This window comes from Phasianus colchicus, chromosome 25 (genome assembly GCF_987193195.1).
Source record: "Phasianus colchicus chromosome 25, bPhaCol1.hap1.1, whole genome shotgun sequence".
NCBI lineage: Eukaryota > Metazoa > Chordata > Aves > Galliformes > Phasianidae > Phasianus > Phasianus colchicus.
Window position 1 is genome coordinate 945169 of NC_143460.1, and position 17257 is coordinate 962425.

A 17257-nucleotide genomic window follows, 5' to 3' on the forward strand; every position below is an offset into this window, starting at 1 on the left:
CACCGCTGAGGTTTGGGCTCCAACTGCAGCAGCGCTCAGAAAGCAGAGCTCCCCACACCGCATTCCCCGAGCGCTCCCCGCAACACAGCAACATCCTGGAGCAGCACCGCTCCCCTGCAGTGCACACCGCTGGGGGAACTGAGGCAGCCCCACCATCGCCCCGCATAGGGAGCAGGCTAACAGCTCCACTTAAAATAAAACAAGCAGCAGCAGGCGGGCACCGACCTGCAGAGCACGAGGGTGTCTCGCGGGCAAAACAACACCCAGAGAAGGAGAGCGATCACATGGGCCACATGGCCATAGTATTTTTAGCAGTATTACACAGGGACAGGGGATTCCTACCCTGAACATCTCCGGGGGTTTAAAATAGGCCCCGGCACTTCCTCCTGTGAGCAGAGGAATAAGCAGCAGCGCTGTGAGCACCCCAACCCTCAGCACCCACAGCAAGGGTCCTGCAGCATCCTAGACTGGGGGGACCGAATCCCCATCCCACCAGAGCAATGCTGCAGCACTGACCTGTGCCGGCATGATGCAATGCTTCTGCCTACACCCTCAGCAAAAAGAGAAAGTGCACACAAGAAATAAAATAAAATAGCCACAATTTAAAAAAAAAAAAAAATCCCTCTTGATGACAGCAGGAGAAACTGAGGCAGAGGACACAGCACTTAACAGACACCATGGGATGAGCAGAGCATTCCCAAAAACATGGAGTGCATCCCAGCACTGGAAACACAGAGAGACAGCTGTGCTCAGCCATTGCAGACACCGAGCAGACAGAGGGGCTTTGAGGGGGGGCTGTGAGCAAAGGGTTAAAGGGTTAAAAAGCAAAGCCGGCAGCAGAGAGAGGAAAAAACACACCGCTCCCCGGCTTCTCGCCACTTCCCTTCCCAACATGCCCTGCTCCTGGGAAAGTGTAGGCTGTCTTCCATATATAACTGCAAACTGTTCCATGCAGTAAGAAGTCTAATTAAAGGGAATGAGGGAGAGAAGGAGAGACACAGAAAACCGAAAAGCAACATTCATATGAAGGAAGAAAGGCTGCAGCCCAGGCACCAAATTAGACCCTTTGCGGAGCGAAGCTCTGTGATATCATCAAGAGATCACAGTGAGGCAGAGCAGCAGCTTTGCGGAAGAGGCAAATCAGAGCCTGGAAAGCACATACCAATAAGTGAGAGTCAGATGGGCCATGGGAGGGGCGGGGAAGGAGCAGCCCACCCCTGCTCAGGATAATGCACAACGCCGCACGGGTTTTCACACACACTGCAGGGTCCCCACATTCTGCAGAGGGAGAAGAGCTACTGAAGCAAAACCACAGCAAAGAATGGGAAACTGATGTTTGGGGCACCCCCTCCTCCTGCATCCTTGACTGAGTAGGGAAGAAACCCACACGTCTGTGCCCCAAAGCCCCCCAGCAAGCTGTGCCCCTGTGAGCTCAGATCCAGCAACCAAACACTGCTCTGTGACCACAGGGTCACACGAGGTGACAGCCAGGCATGGATGCTCCGTGCTCAGACTGTGACCAGCACCCACCCCCACAGACAGCCATACCAGTGGGCTCCAACCCAGGGAGAGCAGTGAGAGGGCAGAAGACCGCTGCAGCAGCAGGCACAAAGCTGCCTAGAATAAAGCAGGCAGCTCCACGAGCATGGCACTGGGGTGCACAAGGCATCCTTGTCCTTCCCACTGCCCTTCTGCATGCAGACAGGCTCTGGGCAGCCTGCTTCCCTGGGTCCCTTCTTGGCAGCAGCTTGTCAGGAGATGCTGTAGGGCTGAGGAACAGTGAGGCTGTTCCATGTGGACAGCTGCATCCAGGGAAGCAGCAGGAGGAAGGGAGGATCCCTCAGTGTCCTTTCCAAAGGGAAAAGGGACATCCCCTGAAGCAAAGTATCAGACAGCACGGGAAGCACCACAAGCCCTGCGGCGTCTGCCCCGAGAGCGCAGCACAAGTTCCCCCTGCGCTGCAGCAGCACAATCTGCAGCATCTCATATAGATGTGATGCATTTCACGTCCAACTGCAGGAGTTAGAGGAACCCCTGCCTGCTGCCCTGCAAAGCAATGGGCAGATGCTGCAGGGAGGAGAAACAAGGGGATGCCACCCACTTGCATCTCCAACCTGGTGCATGCGGAGTGGGATGCCTGGATGAGGTGACACCAGGGGGCACAGAGCATCCCAAGCACATGGGAACAGGTAGTGGGATGGGGAAGGATTCCCCACGGGTTGCACAGTCCAGTGCTCTCCAACAAGGCAACGCTACTGGAGTTCAGTCAGCTGCTTTGGCCGCTTTGCTCTTGGCTGGTCCCATTGGGATCAGCATTACAAGCAATTCATCATTTGGGAAATAACGACACCTCACCCCTCCTCCCTCAAATAAAACTCAAAAGACATCATTTAGCCAAGCTGAGTCCTGACACCTAAAAATAGCTGGCACCATCACCCTGCAGAGCACGGCCAGGCAGCTTCACAGCTTGCAGCACAGCATGGGACATGGCAGCTTCGGGTCACGGGGACAGTCCATGCAATGCGAGGAGCAGCAGCAGCCCTGCATGACTTCCAGCCTGACACAGAGCCACATCTGCACAAAGACACCCAAGATAGAGCACAAAATCCATCAGGTGCTGAGAAACAGAGCCATCCCCACACCTGTCCTCATATCCCACTGCCCACAGCAGTGACAGCCTGAGCAACAGCATGAGCACCAGAGCAGCTTTCCCACCATCAGCTGAAAGCATCAGCGAGCTGCAGCCAGAGATCTGCTTGGAACAAATGAAGCACTGTGACAACCCAGGGTAACTCCAGAGCAGCTTGCTGGGACAGGACACGTGCATTTCAGAGGGAGCAAACAGAAAGCCTTGCATGAGCCCCAAGTGCAGAGCCAGGAGCAGAGGGGAAGAGACAGCTAAGCTCAGGGTCCCTAACAACCATCACAGGAAACCGCGCTGAAAATCAGACACCTTCTACCCGAAATCTGAGCCTGGAGCTGCAAATCTGACCAGCAGATCCAGCGTTCAAAGAGCAAAGGTCACAGCAAGCCCCAGCCAGACCCCCCGGCGGGGCTGATCCATCCTGCAGCCCCCCCCAGCCCCACCAGCTTATTTTTAGCCCAGGGAAAGCTGGAGCTTTGCTGCCAGTTCCCAGTCAGAATGAGCCTGAACGGATCCACTCAGCTCCCATCCAACCTCAGCGCAGCTCAGCACCGAGCCTTCCGCTGCCTATGGAGGAGGAGGATGCTGGGGTCAGGACCTGCAGCACAGGGCTCTGCTGCACTCCCTTTGTGGGAGCGCCCTGGGCACCACGCTGACCTCTGTGCACCCAAGACGACAGCAGCAGCCTGGGAGGTGGCAGAGCAGCGTGGACAGCAGCGGGACAGCACTGTGCCACGCATGGAAGGAGCAGGCAAGGATCCCTCCTCCCTGCTGGACAAACTCTTAACAGATAGGGCTTCCACCCACTGCTCACCACATCCCAATCACTTCAGTAGGTGGGAATACACACTTTAGGCATTGAAAATAATAAAGGGACAGATTTCCACTCTGTCAGCCTGTGGATGCCAGAGCTCTGCTGGTTCCCAGCCCACTGTCGACTCATCCCTGCCATGGAAGGAAAAGTTTCCCCATCAGCACAAACCACAGCCAAACCTCCACGCCCCACACGCCACACCACGGTCCCTGCGTCCCTCTGCACGTGCCACAGGGATGTTCCTGCCCCACGACCCACACCTCAGCCTCCTGCAGGTGAAGCTCAGCAGCTCCCCAGGGCAGGAGGACACAGCCTTTACTCAGTGAGCTCAATGAGTGTCAGGGAGTCCCGTCCCGGTGAGTGACACAGGTGGGTGACACACCAGCATTGTGTCATGCACTCCACAAGTGCCAGGCATTTCCTTTCTTCTTTTTTTTTCTCCCCTCCCCCTCCACCCCTTTTCCAACGAGCAAATATAGGAGTAAGGATTTATAAGACCATGGAAACTCTATTATCCTTCTGTATTAAAGCCAAAAGCAACTCATTAAAACATCAAAGTGGGATGTCTCATCAGCTCAGGAAGCTCCAGCAGGAGGTGGCAGGGATGCAGCTCCTGCACAGCTCCACACCAGGCACAAGGAGCCGGGAGCCCCAGGCTGGGGCTGCAATCCCTCCTTGCTGCAGGAGCTCTGCACATACCAATCCTGCGAGCAGGGATGAAGAGATGTGTCCCATCCTCCTACTTAAGCTCGATGCTCAGAGTTGCTTACCCCAGGAACATCTCCATTACCACAACACCAGAAGCACAAGACAGGTTCTCATTGCCTTGGTGAAAGAGGGATGTACTCCATCTCCCTGCTCACCCAGAACCATTTATTTCCCCTTCCATGCACCAGTTCTCCACCTGTACAACAGAAGAGACACCACTGCCTCCATCCACCTCAACCAGACATCAGGCAGCAGCATCCCGTGCTCACACCGCATCCCTGGGATCCAATCCCAGAAGCCTCCAACAAGGCGGAGGAATTTGGGAGGCAGCATCACCTCCTCGCACTGCAGCAGCCACCCAGCAGACCTGCATCCATCGCCCCGGCCCCGCTGAGCAGCGCAGCTTCTAGAGGGCTCAGAGAGCAGCAAGGATTTGCAGAACACTGCAGGGAGGTATCCAGGCTGGGACAAGCCCTGGAGTGGAGCTGCAGAAGGGGAGCAGCCAGCAGCAGTGGTGCCTGCAGCACAGGGCAGCAGATCCCTGCGGGCTGCTCACAGCACTGCAGCAACAGGCGGTGGAAATGCTACGAGCAAACCGTATGGCATAGCAAGGGGAAAATAAATTATATACATGCATACACACGCGGATATATTTATATACGCATTGATTTTTTTTTTTTTTTTTTTAAAAAAAAAAAAAGAGAGAGAGGGAGAAACAGTCAGCGAGAATGCCGGGAACTAAGGGAAGCTGAGAGGGTGCACGCAGCTCCCGGGGCACCTCAGCAGCGACGGAAGGCCCCGGGGAAGGGGGAATTCCTTACACACGGCTCCACCCCACCGCTTTCTGCCGCACAACAATGGCAGAGCGAAGCGGTACCTCCCCGCAGCCGCTCAGCACGGGGCCGGAGCGCCGCACGAGCGGATACGGCGATGCTCAACGCAGAACGCTGCGGAGCACAGAGCCCCGCACGGCGGCGGGCGGCTCGGGGGAGAGGCAGCACCCCGCGGAGCAGCGCTCGGGGACGGACACCGCAGGACCACGCCGGGCTGGGAGCGGGGGGAGGCGGGGGTGTCAGCCCCTCCCGTTCGCCGTTTAACGATTCAGGTGCGTTTCGGCGCTCACATTGAGCGCAGCGGCCGCAGCCGCGCAGCCAACGCGAGCGGTTACCGGGAGCGCCGCGCCCGTTTGGGGGCGGGGGGGAGAATGCAGAGAGGTGCCCCCGCCCCACCCCGAGGCGCAAACAGGTCTGCGAGCCGAGCACCCCCCCGCCCTCAGGTCTCCGGAGATAAGAGGACAATAACCCATTGTCCCTCCCCCCGCTCCGTTCCCGCCCGCATCCAGAACGACCAGGAAGAGGGGGGCCGTGCAGCCCTGCGGCCCGGGCCGTGCCCGCAACCCCTGCCCCGCCCGGCGCTGCCGCAGGCTGGGAGCGGCTCCTGCCCCGGGCTGAGGGGGAGCCGCCCCTGCGGTACCTCCCGGCGCTGCCCTCGGGCTGCCGCAAGGCGCTCCCCCCCTCCAACCCCGCAGCCCGCGCTGCTCTGCCCTTCCCTCCGGCCGCGGCCGCGTCCACGAGCTGTGCCTGCCCCCTCCCCCTCCCCTTCCACCCCCCCCACGCCGCTCTGCCACGCGGGACCGCCGCGGCAGCCCCCCCCCGCTCCCCCTTTCCCCAAGGGCAGCAACAAGTGGCGGGCGGCGGTTACAGCCGGAGCGCTCCCCCCTCCTCACCGAGCCCCTCCGGGTTCGCACGGACCCGGGGCGTCACGGCCACCCCCAAACTGCTCCGGCTCCACTCGAATCTGGGCTACAAGCGCGGCCCCCACGCTCCCCAAATTCCGCCGGGAGAAGGACCCCCAGCCCCCCCCCCCGCTCCCTCCCACCTGCCGCACCGGCCCCGTGCTTTCCACCCAACTGACGCCCCCCCAACAGACGAGCCCGCAGCAGCTGCGGTGTTATGGAAGGCGAAAGCCGCGCGCTCCTTCCGCGGGCCGCCCCCCCAACGGAACATCGGAGGCAGCACAGCCGCCTCCCCGCCCCACCCGAGGGGGCACCCGGGAACAAACTCCCCCCTCCCCCCGCTCCGGTCCCGCACTCACCGGCGCGGCGCCCCGTCCCGGCTGTCAGCGCAGCCCCCGCGGGCGGCCATAAGGAGGGCGGCGACGGCTGTGGAGCTAGCGGGAGAAAATGCTTGTCATGGCAACCCGCGCCGGGCCGGGCCGGGCCTGCCGGGGGAGGGGCTGCCTTAAGGTGGCGGCCCGCCCCGTCCGCTGCTTAAGGGGGACGGGAGGTGGCGGGCGGGGCTGTGTCCCCCGGGCGCTGCGGGGCGGGTTCCCCCCTCGGGCGATATCGGTGTACCCCGCGGACACCACCCCTCTCCCCCAGGAGCCCCCGTCGGGTAGTGCAGGGGAAGCCCGGTGTTGGTACGTGTACCTCCATACGTTGTGAGCCTCCCCAGAAGCACCACCCGCTCCCCCAGCCCCCCCGAACAGCACAGATGTACCCCCGGGAGGTGCGTGTCTGTGCAGTGCCACCCTCGTGGAGCAGCCTGTCTGTGCATGCACCCTTGGGGACAGTGGACCCCCCCCTTCAAGCACTGTAGTCCGTGCGTGCCCCCCACCTCGAGCAGTATAGGTGCACCTCTAGGAGGAGCAGCTGCAGGGCAGCACTGCGTGCAGTCCCGGCACTCTGGACACCCCCTTGGGTGGTGCACCTCCAAGCACTGTATGCACCATCCCTGGCATTGCAGGTACAGAACAGCGCCTGCACCGCCAAAGTCTGTGTATCCCCCTTCTGCTTGCGCTGCAGCTCCTGCTGGAGTGGTGCAAACTCCCTCAAGCAGTATAGGTTGCTCCCCATGATGCATGCAGCTTGGACCCCCTCCGGCAGTGTGGTCACTGCAAAACAGGATGCACAAAAAGTCCTCCCTGCCCCGAGCATGGGGCACAAAATCTCTGGAGCAGCACTCGGGGTTCCTCGTGGGCACTGTGGTTGGTGACACGTGCCGGGGGGAGTCTGCCCCACCTTGCGACTCATAGGACATAGCCACTGCTGTCCCTGCAGCATGGGGTGGTGGTGAAACCCAGGAGGGCTACAGCTGCTCCTTGAGCTGCAGAGCATGAATCACAGCCCCTCGCCCAGGGAAAGCCACCACTCCCCCCTTTTATTATAGAAGCAAAGAGAAAAGTATGCATTGAAACTCAACTGAAGCCCTTGAAACGCAGTGGCTGTAAGGAAAACGTAACACGGCATCGATGCAGCCATGCTGGTGTAACGCTGGGTGTAGGCAACCTTAACGCAGCACTAATCCTGTTGTTTGGGCATGCAACCCAGTTCAAGTCAAACCAGTGTAACATCTGTGCATGCACAAGCCCTTATTTAATGCTTGTAACGTTTCCCCCTGCCTTGAGGGCCTACACCTCAATAACTTTGCATTCCTGAACAGTCCTGGGGGGTTTCCTCTTTGGGCCTTTAGCAAGGGGATTCCTCCCTGAGTGCTTTGTCTGTTTGCTGAGCTCTCAGGGCAGTGCTCTGCAAGCAGATTGTACAGCTGCGTGCAACAGTGGGCAGCCTGCAGCCCTGCAGCCACCCCGGGTTGCAGTGCAGGGACAGTTATCCAAAATCAGCAGAACGACTGCAGAGCATCAGGCATGGCACAGACACAGTGTCTCGTTGGGGCTTTACACGGAAGGCACCAAACTGCTCCAGTGCCCAGCAGCAGGACAGGGGAAAGGGGCCTGGGCTCATCACTGCTGTTTTCTTTGGTGCTGGTTGTTCCTTACTATGAAATCTGGGCACTGTCGCAGCAAGAGCAAGTCTCGTACCTCAAAGCAAACTCAGCCATCCTCCATTCCTGAGCACAGTCAGCACAGAGGGCTGCACTGACCGTGTTTGGTCCAAGCAACTGCAGAACAGCTTGAAAATTGGATGGAAGGACAGTGCTTCTAAAGGGATGGGATGCAGAATGGCTGTTGAGACATACTGGCCTTTTAAAACAGGTTTTCTGATCTTGGAAGGAATCTCTGACCATCTGGATTTGGACTCCGCAAAGGAAATCAGCCTTCCTGCCTCGGGGAACCTGTTGAATTTGCATCCCCTTTGGGCTCCATCTGAAATTGAGGGGAGGCTCTTCCAGCTTGCACACAGCTGAAGGAACCAGCCAAAAGCCATTGGAAAATGTGTCAGCCCAGCAATCACAGCACTGGTGCTCAGCAGCTCCTGCCTGGTGCTTTTCCATTACATCAAGAGCAATCATAAACACTGACGCTGAAAGCCCCTTCCATTTTACATTTAAGGAAAAGCACATGGAGGAAAGTCAGACAGCCCCACAGAGAAGTGAGCAGAGTGCTGGTGCAGGGCAAGCAGAGAGTTCCTGCACAGAGAGCTTCAGGGTCATCCAAGCCCTGGGCTGATGCTGAGCTAACCCCACTCTGGAGGTGCGGGTGCTGCCTGGACAGTGCCTGTGCTCTGCTCCCTCTTCTCGTCGCCTCCTTCTCTCCCCATCCTTCAGCCCTCCTTGTTGTCCTGCTCACAGCTGAGGGACTGCATCACGTTTCCTAAACCCTCTCCTACTGGGAGCCCTGCTGGCTGGCAGCCTCTGCTCTTAGCCATGATTTGGTGCTCTTTTTCTATAGAAGACAGAGCGCTGTTCCTTGGCCATGCATTCTGTGAGTAAAGCAGAAAGCAATCCTGAGCGGTGTGTAACCTAAAAGTACCCTGAAATAGAAAGGATCAGTCTGCCAGGTTATTCTGTAAAAATTAGGCTTAAGTGATAATTTTCCTTTACAAAGTGTATGAAACTTCATAATAATTTGTCTTTAATGTCTCCCAGGCTGGGAACTTGTAGGTGGAGTTTTAGCCCAAAATGAATTGAATCAGCCAAGTTGTATCCGCCAAGATACAAACCCATCAAAACCTGAGGCCAGATCCTGATCTCATCTTTGCGGGTACAAATCCAGCGTGGCTGTGCTGGAGTCAGCAGGGAAGGTTTTGTCACTGTGCCGGGAGGCAGCGAGCAGGATTGGACCCCAGGGTTTCTAATGGAAACACTGACTGAGCCTTGAGCACCAGGCAGAGCGTCTGTGAAATCTTTCTCCATTCAGAGCTAAATATAGGGAGAGAGAGAGAGAACGCAATTCAGCTTTCAGTGCTCACGGATAAATAAACCCCCAGCACTGCTCTGCTGTGAGCTGCTGGCGGTCGGTCCTGCGGGATGCAGGGCTGCCTGGGTGCTGCTGTAGCGAGGGGCTGCAGAATGCTCCCATCCTGGTCCCATCCTGGGCACAGGGTTGCTCCCCTTCAGCTGCCTGTAGGCTGTTCAACTACAGCATGGGCTTCCCAATGGCTGCGGGTTGGGGGGGGGGGGGGGGGCAGAAAAATCCCAGAGCTTCTCTGCTACGCTATTGCTAATAAAGCTCTCCTAGGCCATCTCTGCTGCCAACTGCTCTAGCAGCATGGTTGCTTTGTAACTGAGCAGCCACTTTGCTGGGAGGGGGCTGCAAATAAAAAACAGGTGGAACAGGAGGGATTTGGGCCCAGTTCTCCTTTATGAGTGCAATCAAGAGACAAAGTTGTTTGCCCACCTAGGGAACTCATCCCCAAAGTGCTTCAGGGCTGCCCTCCACTCTGAGCTGAGAGCTGCCCTTGGTCCTGGGAGCTCAGGGACAGATATCATTTTTCCTTTCCCTACCCCTTTGCCTTCCCATTTGCAGCCAGAGGGATGGCAAGCCCGAAATTGATGAAAACCCCCATTATCTGCTACAGCTGAGGGAGAGCTGCCTCTTCCCAGACACCCATGTGCAGGGTAACAGGATGCCATGTTCGGAGGCATGGTGATGCCCAGGGGGATGTGCATGGCACTGTGAGTGCAACTTAAAGGCCTCCTCTTGGGGCCCTGGGGGCACCCCTGTCCCCTCCCCAGGAAGTCAGAGGGAGATAGGGAGATCCTCTGCTCTACCTCAAAATGAACATTTTTCCCTCCAGTTCTGACCTTGTTTCATTCATCACATCGAGGAGGAACCTCGCACTCGGTGTTTCCATCACGGTAACACCTCCGGGACCTCGGTGGGACTGAGGAAAGTCCCTGCTGCTGGGAGTGACAATGCGGTGGGTAGTGTTGAAAGGGAGGAGGGAGAAGTGACAGCACGGGAGAACCGCTCGCATCGCTGTCACTTGCAAGCTGTCACTCCTGGGGGAGCGGGGAGTGGCGGAGCCCTGCTCTCCAAGTCCTATTTCAGTGCCTTCCTTCTAGGGATGGGGAACAGCACTGTGCCGGCAGCTCTGACCAGGGCAGTGTGCCTTTGTGACACCTCACAGCCCCCCGTGGTGCTGCAGTGTCTGCAGCAGGCAGCTGAGAAGAAGGCCCTCCCCAAAACATGCCTCCAGAGCTCTGGGAATGGCTGGGCCCCGAGCCGTGGGTTCCCGCTGGCGTTGCTTAGCATAGGCGTATGCAGGCGTTTCCTCCACTCCATGTGCTTTGCTACACTGAGCTCCAGCATGCAGTGACCAGACCCCTTTATCCCCTCACCCTGCACTGATTGTCAGCCCCCCAGCAATGCACTGCTGGTATTTTCCAGTGAGAGGATGAGGATGGGAAGCATAGACCGCTCTGCAGCCCCAGCAGCACCAGGCAGAGCTCAGCCCTGCGGCCCCCCAGCATGAGCTGCAGAGAGGCAGCAGAGGCAGAACACATCCGAGATGAAAGGTGACCTCTTCCAGAAATGGAGAAAGAGAGAAGAAATCCATAAACACTGCCAACTGCGTCCACGGGAAAACAAGCAATGACTGTTTTATTTGAATAATAACCATCAATAATACATTGCTTAGAAGCTGCAGATGACTGCAATTAAAAAAAGCACTGCATTCCCTGAGCGAAACCTAAATTATTCTTCACAGCTTCCCCGCTCTCTAAGTTATATGAAAATGAAGTGGTTCCTGGTGCGGCTCAGCAGAGCCAGGAGCCCGGGTGGAAGGCATAAAAGGAGAAAAAAGAGGCGAGGAGAAAGGAGAGCCCTACTGTGGGGGGTTATAAATATTTCAGAGCCAAAGAGGAGTGGGCAGCTACCGATACAGATGCAATTGCGGGCGTCTATGGTGGGAGGGAGGAATTAATCACAGGAACGGAGGAGAAAGTTCTCTCGAGGAGCCCATGCGAACACCCACAGCCAAGGTGCCTCTGGGGGCTCCTGGGCGCCGAGTCTCTTGATGTGGGGCGGGCTGGGGGCTGCTCCAGAAGGTGCCTTGGTGCTGCTGGCTGCACCTGGCCAGGCACTGTGTGATACCAACTCCGCACATGAATGCTACTGTGAGGGCCTTAGGCCACTGCGTCCCCTGGGAACAGCCCCGCTATGTGCACCTTGCACCCTGTTGTCTGCAGAGCAAGCACCAGCTGCAGTCTTCCTATCACTATCCAAATAGCGGCTCTGCTACCCAAACAGCAAACATACCCAGGTGCTGGGCTGACCACACTGTGCTCGTCCTGGTCACCATTGGTGGAGGGAAGGGAGCAGAGCATCGAGCAGCAGCCCTGCAGCAAACATCCCCCCCCACACTGCTGTCTCCTGGCTGGCAGCAAACAGTTCCCTGAGGAAGCTCTCCCTTCCCAGGGCGAGGACAAAGCCATTCAGTTGGGGCCATTCCCACCCATCCCAAACGTCTCTGTACCTGGAGCCGAGTGATAACAGCATGGGGCACTGCTGCTTATCAGGCACTGTGCTGTGAGGCGGGGCAGGGAGTGCTCCCAAGGCCAAGCTGTTTTCTTTACTCCCCTCTCGCTCTCACCCAATTCTTCCCATCCATCTCAGGCACTCTGGGGATGTCCCTGTCCTCTTTGCCCACTTCCTGAGCAGCCAGGGCAGAGGGACAATCCTGCACCCCCTCCCCAGCTCTGAGCTGGGGCTCCCCCTGCTCCTTCTGTCCCAGCTCACTCTGGGTAGAAGAGCACGAGAGGACTCCAGGCTCAATGCCACTGGCCCCAGCCATTCTCCTCCCCTGTCCCCATCAACACTGATTGGAAAAGCTCAGCTGCACCTGCTGGGAGCCTCTGCAGGTATTAAAACCTCTGCGCCTAAGAGCACCTCTTTAAAAATTAAAGCCTCAGTGAGAAAGAAATGAGTCGTGACAGGGAGAGATGAAGCTCATGGCGTCTGCAAATCACTGTTGAAATGAGAGCCAGCGCCAGGCACTGTCTGGAGTCATGACCATCTTTGATGCACTGGCCAGAAGGATAGAGATTAAAAGCAAAGCAGCTGAGGCACAGGACACCTGCAGACACCAACCCCCAGCTCAGCATCCAGGCACACCAGGTTAGGGCATACCGCTCCTCTCTGTGTGGCATCGGGGTCCCCAAAGCTGGGAGGACACCAAGGGCTGCACTCCCGTAGCACAGTCAACCTCCTGGGTGGGCACAAGACCCTGTGGGCACAGGAGATACCTCGAATCCCAAATGCTGACAATATTGCACTGCCTAACACTAACGTGCTGCTGGACTAGCTTGTGCTGCAAATATGGCACAGATGTATCTCTTCTGCAAGACGTGCATGTGTCTCACATTGGCGGTGATGCCAGCAGCTTATTTCCCTGCTGACTGCTGAGATGGCTGATCAGCTCTTTCTCAGTTGCGACGTGGGATCTTGCCCTTAATTTCCAGTGGCACCAATATGTTTACTTTCTTCCTTCCCTGCCAGCCCCCATTTGCTCCATGTGGGATGTGGCAGGCAGCAATGCATCTCCCTGAATGATTCTGGTGTCCCTGAACCCAAAACTGTCACATTCCGGCCTCCCAAGGAGCAATCAGCTAACAGAGGGCAGAGCTGGCAGCTCATGGTGAACCCAGATCATGCATGATACATGCTGTGCATAAAGGATATGTGTGTTTGACACTAGAGCAGAGCTTCCAGCAAAAACCAGCCGTCACTTTGGGAAGCAGCATTTTTGCCAATAGAATGCAGTGCATAGGTAGGAGCATGAGCATGTGCTTGTCCCTAAAGCTGAGCATGTGGCTGCCAAGGGATATTACCGCAAGGAGGACAACTGCAGGCACCTCTGCAGGACTGGACTTCTGTGTGCATGATTACAGGTGTGTGCGCGCACGCTTTGCCAAAGGGATGCATGGCAGCAGCACTCTGTGCTCGGGGCAGGGACAGCTGCGTGCTGCAGCTGCCAGTGTTGTGTGCCCTGCGATCTGGCAGCAGTGGGGCTTTGTGCACTTATTTGTAAACACATCAAGCCCACAATTTGCAGAGAAAAGCAAGAGCCAAGTGTCTGCAATTGTCTGCACGGGAGTGTAACCTTTGGGAAGCAGAGTTTTCTGCTTTCTTTGCTATGCTCAACAAAATTGTTCTGCTCTGTCGAGCTGGAAATTGGCTGTGGATATCGGCATACAAACGTCAGGTCTGAAGAACAGTCATTAGCTGTGGGCAACAATGCAAGTGGACAGGGAGCAGGGAAATGGCTGGGACTGGTGCAGCTCAATTCTCCCTCTCAAGGCAAAGAGATGCAGGCAGCGGGGCTAGAAAGGAGGTGTGCATGCTCCTGGGAAGCAGCTGGGATGGTTTGAGCCCTCCAGCCATGCTGGGCTTACAGCCTGTTATCCTTTGTCCTGGTCTCTCTGACTAATTTCCTTCCTCCCCTTCCTTGTCATCCTGCCCTTCTGCCTCCCACCCCCGCCCCAGCAGGGCTGTGCTGCAGCATGAAGCAGCTCTGTGGGGCTGGGGCTGGCATGGCACAGTGACCTGCCCACAATGACTAACTTGCTCCTAACACACCCTCTGCTTCGGTGGCAGGAACCACCAGCAGAAAGCAGAAGCTGGTTCCTTCCCTCTTGCTCCCCACTAAGATTTTCCAGTGACCGATGGTTCTGCAGCGCTAACGGAAAGTTGCCCAGTCCTTGTCTTTTTCTTGGGTGTTTGTGTTTTGTTTCAGCTGTGTCTTAGCATCATCTGCCCCAAACTGACCACCCTTGGAGGATGAGCATCATCCCCAGCATTGCACTGTTCCCTGCAAGCAGAAGGCTTGTTTGCTTTTGCTCTAAGCACACCCCATCACGGGTGAGTTGCAGGGACAAGTGCTCTCTTCTCACACCCACTGTGGGCATGGGTCATTGGGTGCACACAGGTCCTGCTGAAGGGGAGATGCTACTGGCCACAGAGCCATATAAACAATAGCTCACGGCCACATCTAGGGCTGCTGCAGCATTTCTAGGCTCAGCTCGGCTGAGGATGGGCTCCAGAGATGCTACAGCAGCCAGAGAGAGCAGGAGGGGAAGGACACAGCCCCGCAGCTGAAATGGACGAAGCTGCTACCCCCAATGCTTCCACACTCAGATACATGTGAGCTGAGTGAATTAAACAAGACACAGTACATTGGGCTGGACCCCTTTCCAAGGGGGCAGAACATGCCAACCCAATGACAGGCTGCAGGGTATGGGTGTTTGAGCACATGCTGGGAACCTGAACCCAGCTGGCTTAAGCCCCATACGCAATGATGGGGAGCCCTGCTTCATCTCCCGCACTGTACTGCATGGCTTTGCTGCACCCTCACACAACTGCTCTTTGACAGCAAAATGACCCTGAGTCTCTGTGCATTAATTTAGCATTAATCACCCCCTCAGTTATTAATTAAAAAGCCCTACAGACCAGAATTCCCTGTATACGCTTAACTAGAGGCAGCCAGCAGTCCAAGAGCTCTCCTAGTGCTCATTCCCTAAATGTGTTCCTAATTAGGAGTGGACTTACCCCTGCAATTACTTGCTAGTCATTCATTAGTGACTAGATTTCACAGCAGGTCTGTTTGGAAGAGGAGGCAGCAGAGTGGCTAATCAATGCATAACGACGAGATGAGCCTCTGTGCCTGGCCAGGGGACAGCAGAGCCTGCTGGCTTCCAGCAAAAAGCTTTGGGACAAGGGGATGGGTTTGTGTTTTGCACCAAGCAGGGAGAGCCCCTCACCTGGAGCTGGGGCTGAATCACTCCTTCCAAAGAATTAATCCTCTGCTAGGTGCGAGAAGCCCATTTTGTCCCAGGTTTCCTGCCTGACACAGGGTTTTCCCTGTGCATTTGGCACACTGCAGGCCTGGGAATTGGCTCACATAGCCTAGCATGTAGTATGGGCACATGACATCCCCCGTCGTGCCTCATTGCGGGGGACAGCAGTGTGACACAGTGGGACACAAAGGGCAGAAACCCTTTCCCAAGCCCTTCCAAACCAGGTCACAATCTCCTATGGTACTGTTTCTTTGGCTGCCACTCAGAATCACCACCAAGAGTCCTGAGTGCTATTCTTGGCTTTAAGGGAAGTGAAAGCATTTCTGTGCCTCAGCAATGAATTTTTCCTCCTAATACAACCTGCATGGAAACAAGTTCACCCCACTCTGGGAACCACCATCCTGCACTGGGGACACCCCCAGCACTGCAGCCCCCGCTGCACACCCAGCACCTCCAGCACCCATCTAATTCCAGATGGGGATGCAGGTGGCCCTGGGGCTGCCCCACTCACCCAGAGTTGCAGCAGCAATTCATACTCAATGTGGTTCAGGCTGTTTTTCAGTAGTTTTACTTTTTTTTTTTTTTTTTTAGCAGTTTTGCCATCCTCAGGGCATTTGGGTGGTGTGTGAGCTCTGCACCCCCTTCTGCTTCTGCCGGGTCACCAGGAAGGGATGGAGCCTTTTGTGCTATCAACGGTTTGTTGTGCCCTCAGTTGGAGATGATTAGGGAAAAAAATGTATTTAGTTACAGAGGAGTTAAGCTGCATTCTGGCTGCTAATGGCTGGTGAAATTACATTAGAAAAACTGGAACAAAACAAACCCTTGAAGGTATAAGACTGTAAACAGCAAGGGAAACTGGGACACCACTCTTGAGTGGGATAAGGTGTTCATTGCGGGCTGACGGGTGACTCACACGGGTGACGGCTACCAGTTCCCAGAGCCCCTGGGGATGGGCTGGGATTGCAGTGCTGGGCCCTGGGACAGGGGCTGCTGGCTGCTGGCTCTGCTCTTTACATTGACAGATTTCTCGTAAGGCAGCAGCAGTGGCTGTGGGCAGCCTCATAAAGCCACCTTTCTCTTTCCTCCACAGCTCCTCAACATCCAAACACTTTCTAGCCAGGAGGGGCTGAGCTGGTTGCCTGGGGGCAAATATTCTCTGTGGTCCTTTTCAGTGCCCCTGGAACTGTGCCTTTGTCCAAGGGAGGGCTACCTTCTGCTCCTTCTGGATACCCTATCCCCCTGAGTACCCCTCCAGCCCCAGAGAGAGAATGGTTAGTAGGAGATGGATAAGTCTGTGCTGCAAGGAGGGCGATGGATACTGAACTGGGCAGCAGACAGACAGAAGTGGGCAGAGTGATGGATGCAAAGGGGCAGAGAGACAATTGCATAGCCACACAGACTGCATGACTGGGGAGATGGAGGATGCAGAGTCCTCAGGAGGCACGGTGGGGAGAAGGGTGAGATGAGGCTGAGTGCAAGGAGCACAGGTGCCCATGCTACCTCCAGAGCAAAAAGCCACCTGATGAACAGTGACAATGAATAAATGTTTGTGCCAGGCTCCATGTGGCTGGGGGAGTGTAGCCTGCCCACCTCCTGCTCTGGCCTTGTGCTCCAGGCAGCCCTGAGGTCACCCGGACATTAACCTGCTTGCCCCCCAGCAGCAGCCAGCCACAACAAGTGGCTTTTAGTCAGACTGAGCCCTTCTGAGCATCCCGATGGCTGCACAGCAGAGTCCCATAGCCAGGGCAGTGCAAGAGGCTCGTGGTCTCTGGCGCACCCCAAAATGTGCCCTGCAGCTCCCCAGAGGATGGGATAGCTTCCAGCACCAGTGCAGCCCAGCACTACTCCCGCTGTAGCTGGGACACTGCCACAAGCCGCTGGCAGAGGAGCTGGGCTGCGAGGAAAACTGTGCGTGGCCCATTGCCTGTGGAGCCCTGGGATTAGGGAGATTGCTCTTTCCTTCTCTTCGTTTTAATTCACAGCCTCTGGCTGCGGAGCCGTGCTCCTCCCATAGGCACAGGTCCCTGCGTGGGATCAGCACCCACCCTGCCCAACTGTGACGCAGAGCACCCGTTCCTCGGTCCCTGCAGCAAACAGGACCCCCCCCTCACCCCC

At 56.6% G+C, this 17257-nt stretch overlaps 1 protein-coding gene across 5 annotated transcripts in view; it reads right to left on the bottom strand.

Annotated features, from left to right (window-relative positions):
- The window catches only part of ATP2B4 (ATPase plasma membrane Ca2+ transporting 4), a 37803-nt gene extending 31403 nt beyond the window's left edge, over nucleotides 1-6400 (bottom strand). For all 5 annotated transcript variants that reach the window (XM_090124673.1, XM_031605865.2, XM_090124675.1 and 2 more), the window contains exon 1: nucleotides 6261-6400. The gene's annotated coding sequence lies outside the window, so the exon portion shown is untranslated. The remainder of the gene's footprint in view (nucleotides 1-6260) is intronic.
- Between the last annotated feature and the right edge of the window lie 10857 nt (nucleotides 6401-17257).